General features: G+C 34.3%; 1 pseudogene; it reads right to left on the minus strand.

Moving 5' to 3' along the window:
• Positions 1–5274: 5274 nt before the first annotated feature.
• Positions 5275–6940, minus strand: LOC126766996 (uncharacterized; annotated as a pseudogene).
• Positions 6941–7436: the final 496 nt, after the last annotated feature.

Below are 7436 nucleotides of genomic sequence, written 5' to 3' on the forward strand. Positions count from 1 at the left end.
AACACCAGGGTGTGTCAGATTTTTCTTCGAGTAAAACTCCTTTTTGCGTTGGCGGCCTTCGGCCGCGCTTCAAAAAAATAACCCTGGCCGATCGCACACCGGGGTGTGCCAACACCAGGGTGTGTCAGATTTTTCTTCGAGTAAAACTCCTTTTTGCGTTGGCGGCCTTTGGACGCGCTTCAAAAAATAACCCTGTCCGATCCAACACCGGGGTGTGCCAACACCAGGGTGTGTCAGGGTTTTTTTTCGTCTTTTTGCGTTGGCGGCCTTCGGCCGCGTTTCAAAAAAATAACCCTGGCCAATCCAACACCGGGGTGTGCCAACACCGGGGTGTGTCAGGTTTTTTTTCGAGTAAAACTCCTTTTTGCGTTGGCGGCCTTGGCCGATCCCACCGGGGGCCAACACCAGGTGTGTCAGTTTTTTCAAAAAACCCCTTTTTGCGTTGGCGGCCTTTGGACGCGCTTCAAAAAATAACCCTGTCCGATCCAACACCGGGGTGTGCCAACACCAGGGTGTGTCAGGGTTTTTTTTCGAGTAAAACTCCTTTTTTGATTATTACTCATGATATAGCAAGAAAAAGGATAATGATTTATGTATTTGGCGTATAAACCTATTTTTTATTCGTTTGATAAATGTGTAGATATGGCAGTATTTATTATTTGACAACACGGGACACTTATTGTTATTGTGCGTGTAATAATATTTATGTAAAATATAAAATGCTTATTTTAAGCAAACATCTAAAATATTAATAAAAAATAAATATGTAGAAATATTGTAGTGAATTGTAAGTGTATAAAAAGTGCATAATACGGAAGAAAAACTAACCATAAGTCGAGAAATTGCAAAATTAAATTTGCAAAATTTTCAAATTTAAATGCAAATATCTCGAAAACTATAAGTTTGCGGCGGCAATAATTATATATATTCTTAATCTGGAGCATCAGCACTATCCAACCATACCACTTTTAACCCTGAAATCGTGGGATGGTATACTAAAGCCGACCCAAAGTCAATAATATAATGTGGGAAATGAATATTTTTAATTTTTCAAATAAAAAAATAATATAAAAAATGTTTTTTTTTGATTATTATGAGGATTTTTACTATTGGGGTACAACGTATCCCGGGTGTGTGTTTACGTATATAATGTGTTTGGAAGGCTGTAGCTCCTGAACCAATGGTCCGATCTGGTTCAAATTTTGAATTTGAACTCAAAACTAAATAATCTTCCTAGATCCGAAGCGGTATCAAAAGTTACAATACTTCAAAGTTGAAAGTGGATACATTTGTACCCGGGTGTGTGTTCTAGGGTTAATTTACCGCACCGATCGCTCGAATTTCGTCCTTTTTGCATATCTTGCTACTCGGGATTCGGTAGCGACACTTTATCTGCCTGCGGAAGGACACTACAGGCAAGAGCTTTTTTTATTTAAATTCTCACGATTTTAGCTCGGGCGCCAGTTAATAAAATACTCTTTATTTTAGTTTTTTTAAAAAGGATTTTATTTTATTATATAATTTTTTGTTCCGTTTAGTCACTATTACTCGTTGGGAAGATTATGTCTTCTTAGTCCAACCTTTTAGTCAACTACACTTCTTTTCACTTAGTCACTATTACTTAACTCCGTGTTGGGAAGACTATGTCTTCTTAGTCAACCTTTTTGTCAACCGCACTTATTAACTACCACTTCACTACTGAATTGGAACTTATGTTAAAAATTAGTTATTGGAATTAAAAGTGTGTGAGCAGCGATCAACACATGCAGTGCAACGTGACCGTGCATTCAATGCAGACGCTACGTCAACACTTTTGGGTCGAGCGTGCAATGATCGGAAATGGGCTAAACAAAATTTGGGGACGTAAACAGGAAATGATAGTCAGCGAAAGTAGAACAAAAATATGCTTATACGTTTCGTAATAATTATTAAGAAATGTAAATATGTTTGGTGAGAAACGTAAATATGTTTAGTGTTAACTTGCACGTGGGATTGCAACCCTGACCTGACCTGACTACACTTGATTTTGAAACTTCGTGCAGTACGGACGTGCCCTCCCAAACATTGTTGAAATAGACGAACTCTGTTTTTACATATATTACCATTCAATGATATAGTGGATAATTCTAATTTATATTTTCCGGTTTTGATAAATAAAACATTTTGTACATTTTAAAAATAACTAAAGCGTTTAATTCAAAGTAAGTCCCCCACATACATGCCACTTCATTATATGCCGAAAATACATATATTTATTTCTCTTCATATTCTCTGTTGAGTATGTGGAGAACTGTTAAAAATGCTAACATTTCACAGCGTGAATTCTGTGCTTGTGAGGTGAATTCCTTACTATAAATCTAACAAATGTTCGCTGACGAACCTGCACCTTCTCTATGCTTTAAGTTCTCTGGACAAGCTAGCGTAAATATGTTAGCGTTAAACGTTTAATGCAACCTTTTTCAAAATCGCATAAGAAGTTTAACTTAAAAAAAAAAAAAAAAACAATTGAATAATAGACTCTCAATGTCAATTCTCTATTCTATAGAGAATAGACAGAAATATGATTAGCTCAAGGAAGGTAAGCCTGAAGAATATATCGTCACCTGAAATGCAAAATAACGTAACAACATTTTCGGAAATTTACAGTGGCATGAATGAATCTCGAAATAAAATGGAACATGAGTTAAACAAAATTTTAATATTGGTTTAAACTAGTTTATATTTGATCGGAGAACCAGAAAATGTTGAACATATGTAATATTATGTAAGTAATTTGAAGTAGTGAAGCGTAATCTATAAAACATTCAATTTCGAATTTTTTGATGATACGTTATTTTGCATTTCAGGTGACGATATGTATGTATGTACAAAATTTCTGTGGATCGTGATCGAACGTTAGTCAATTAACACCTTAAATTAAGGTGGTTTATATGTCAATCTTTCATCTTCCCAATAGGATTATCGTATCTTCTAATTATAAAAGCGGAAATTTTCGATAGCAAACATCCGTCGCAACAAAAAAATTTGTAGAACGTGCCACTTGACAAATGTGCTCGCCATGGCAACAGCTGTCTGAAGACATCAGTTCGCCACATTCTTCATGTTAATGAATATTTCTCAGAAGTATTTAATTTCCATTTAGAAGCTGACATTTATTACTTTTTCTGTTGGTATATGGTGTTCGACTAACGACTAACAATTTCATTGAGATTAAGGTCAAGACATATTGCGAGGCAAGCCAAATATTATTCCGCGACAGCTATATATACATGTATGTGTGTGTGTACCTGTATGAAAGTGGCGATTTAGAGACCAATGGAAGAAATATTTCTCCGAAATCTTAGCAAATATAAGAATATAACATAAGCATGAAATTACTAGAATTATGTCTCTACCTAAGCGGAAAAGCAACAATTGTCAGTATGTTGTATGAGCACGAAGAATATCTCTGCAAATAATAATTAACTTAGTAAGCGGTGTGGCAAAGTGAATAACAACATCTCTTTGTATCCTTTCGAGACATTTTTACATAGTTGTACTCTAATACCATGTTCAGACCGAAAATTTAAAAGATTAGATTACGTTTAAGCATTTCATAACCCAACAGTGTTCTTACTGCCGTTCGTAATTTATAAATCAGATGTTTTTGACATTCAGCCATAGACATCAAAGTATTTATTAAAGGAAAACATTGTAATGTCGTACCTTGTTATAAAAATTGTCTTATTTTTTCTAAATTATCTCCGCTCAATGGAAATAATTTGGGAATTGTTTGATTCTACCCGCTTAGCAATGAAACGTTTGCTGTATGAACACGTAGCACTAAAAATGTGTAGTCTATATGGAGCAAATTCAACAAGGTCTATTTGGATAAAGGCAAGTACATATATAAATATTGGTATTATAACTTCGTTTATTTATAATGTGTATATAATTCAGACTCGTGGCCAAATGTTTTGCGAAGTCGACTACCAGGTGAATTCTGATGCGTTTTTTAAAAACAACTTCCGAATGAAGCGCAATTCTTTTATTAAATTGTGCATTATGTTGAAAGGTTTGGAGAAGAAAAACAATAACTACCGCAAAGCAATTCCATTAGAGAAATACCGAACAATTGAAAATATGTTCGGAATTGGTAAAAGCACTGTCTGCTCCATTCTAATTGATTTCTGTCATGAAGTCTGGCGTTGTTTGTGGCCTTTGTATTTGAAGAAATTCCCAATGAACGAAATTCAATTGCGCGAGTATTTAAATGGTTTTGAGTCATTGGGTTTCCCTCAAGTGTTAGGAGCTATAGGTAATAAGTTAAATTTTTTACATTTAATTTATTTTTAAGTTTTAGATGGTTTTCATATAGAAGTGCGCCCAGCTGCAGAAGATGCTGTTGACTACTACAATTACAAAGGCTGGTATTCCACAGTTCTTTTGGCTTTAGAAGATGCAAGGTAAGTTTTTTCATGAAGCTCGTTTAAACATCTAATGTATTTCTTTAATGTTATGGATGTCGCTTTATATACATCAACGTTGGTAGTCCAGGCCGTTGTAATGACTCTTCAATATTTGAGAGATCATCTTTAAAAAGCGAGTTGGCACAATCTACTATATTTAAAGACATGAGTAAACAAATATCGTCAGTTAATGTTCCAGTCGTTTTGTTGGGCGACTCTGCGTTCAAATTTGATGAACATTTGATGAAACCGTACCCATTTTGTGTAAACCAACCTTGGATAAAAGAATTCAACTATGTACTCTCGAAATGCCGGAAGAGTAGTGGAGAATGCTTTTGGTCATTTAAAGGAAGGTTTAGACGGGTTGGAAAAGGCTTGATAACCACATGGCCAACACGAAAATCGTCATAAAAGCGTGCTGTGTTTTGCACAACTTTTTAAATGAGGAAAATTATGAAATTAATGAAAAGTGGATTGCAGCACAACAAATCGACAACGAATGTCGGCAGTTGCCAGAAGACGTCTCTAACATTTGTGGAAATGTCGTCGTTTCGTATTTCGGTGAGTTATTACATTCAACTTTGAAATATTATTAAATCTCAACCGATCCATACTTACATATCTCATAATTCAATTCCAATACAAAAAGCAGATATTTCTATATTTTATGTATATATGTTACATATGTATTTTCGTATTCATTTTCGTATTCATTTATATATATATTTTATATATTACATATATATTTTCATTTTCATTCACATACATACCTATTTAAATTCATTTTCCATTCTCTTAAACTAAAACTTAAAAAAAATTTTTAAATCTATTTTTGGCGACGAAGGAAGTCGATGAAAGCATCCTTCACTTCTTTTGAATCGTTTATATATTCTTCTAGAGAGAAAGACGCTTTTTTCATCGGCTGCTTTCATCGCCTCAGTCGCCTTTAATAAGTCATCCTTCATTTCCTCTATTATTGTTAACCCTGATTTTTTCTTTTTTACAGCATCGCTTGACGATGGCCGAGCGCAACCACGCGACGTAGAAGGTCCATCGCTTGGGCTTGGGAGCGGCGGCTCTCCTTCTGCATCGTCCTCAATGTAAATTGGTTCCATGTCAACTGAAATTAGAAGAAACAAATAAAAGTGTAAGGAAACATTCCATAACCGTTTTTCATTTTATTATGAATATTGAACCTACTCCAATGCGCTTAAAACTTACCCACAATGCTATCCTCTACAAGTTCGGCGGAACAAAAACTTTTGAAACCACCTACTGCTTGGTGGACCGCCTCATAATATTTCCACCGACTAGGGGAGCCACCCGATGCACAGTGGCATTTCGGCGGAAAAATACGATTTTCCCACTTTCCAATTTCAAAACTTTAATGATTTTGTTTTGTAAAGAAATATTTGGATAAGAAAAATTCAACAAGGTTTTTTATAAAAAGTTAAATTTTATAGTTAAAAAAACTAACAGAAGTCGACGGAAAGTTATTCAATAAAATCAGATTAAAATTATTGTCCAAATAAAGAATTTTTTTTGTGTGTAAGTTTATAGCTATGGCTGTTCTTTTATTTTTTAGTGAAAACATAGCACTTCCTTGTTTATAAAAAAAAAAAAATTATTGAAATTGGCAAAGTAAGCTAATTTTTATAATTTTTCAAAAATTATACTAAAAAATATCAACTTTTCATTTTTTGATGGAAAAAAACTTTATGTGCTTTGCCTTGCTTAGCCCTCTTACTATAAAAAAATGAAAGTTCCGAGTCTGTACTTTCAATTAAAAAAAAAACAACAACCGCCAATTACCGTCCCTTTTAGTAACATCGACAAATACTGATGTCTTCAACAGACTTCTTATAACTTCGGATCCTTACATCTGTAAGTAGCTTAAGGCGTCATTCGAACAAAATTTCATTAGAACTAGACCCCATTGTTAAAGATATGGTGCTTGCATACTATTACAAATAAAAACTAACACAATTTTTCGCCTGTTACATATTCAATTAAAACATTGCATATTATATTGGATTTTTATCAAGGTAAAGGTATAAATAACGTCACTTTGCGTTTAAGTTTAATTTTTTTGCATCAGGGGAACTCAATTAAGAAGTGTCCAGAATTTCAAGTCCCTAGGTCCAAAAATAAAAATTTTGGCAATTGCAGTTATATGGGAGGTGTGTGTGGCAGTGGGCGGTTTTCTAAGATTTTTTCAAAATTTCTTAATTTAGTCCAGAGAAGTGTTTCTGCAAAGTTTCATTGTTTTACGACCACTCCTTCTATTTTTTTCCAAGAAATGTATGGAGCGGTGCCACTGTGCGATGTGCCAATTTTCTGCTTTTCTTGTCTAAAAATAAAAAAAAATATTTAATTTATATGTTGACCGCATAATATATTACTTACCTGTATTTGTTGGTAAAATTGTGCAATTTAATTTTAATCTCACTGGACGTATAATCGTGTCCAGCCAAAAGCATCGTACAGGACATTTCCAGATCTGGCATTTTTTGTTGCCACGCCTCGATTAAGTCGGCCTCGGCAGCCTCACTCCACATAACTCGTTTTTTTTTTTTCCATATTTTTTTACTTTGTAATTTGATTTGTAATCAACGGCAATTTTTAGTTTTATTTTTTTGTCTTCTTTGTCTTGTTTGTTTACATTGAGCATTCAGCATCAGCTGTGATAATGTAAAGATTTCCAGTGCTGACACGTAGATTGCGCAAAATCAGAGTCGCACAGAGATTTTATGTGGATCATTTTCAAATAATTTCAATGAAGTGATTTGAAACTGTCATTTGTAAGGCGAAATCTGGATAAATTTTAAGATTAGTGGGATAATCCATTCAACAGACGAAATCGTGTGATTAAGTGTCGGTCTGAACATGCTATAAGCTCTGCGCAGTAATCACTTTTTCGTTATAATAGCGTGGAATTAATGTCACAGGGGAGATTATTTTTAAAGAATCTTGTTCTCTTCCAGAAAC

The sequence above is a fragment of the Bactrocera neohumeralis genome, unplaced genomic scaffold (genome assembly GCF_024586455.1).
Source record: "Bactrocera neohumeralis isolate Rockhampton unplaced genomic scaffold, APGP_CSIRO_Bneo_wtdbg2-racon-allhic-juicebox.fasta_v2 ctg3465, whole genome shotgun sequence".
Classification (NCBI taxonomy): Eukaryota; Metazoa; Arthropoda; class Insecta; order Diptera; family Tephritidae; genus Bactrocera; species Bactrocera neohumeralis.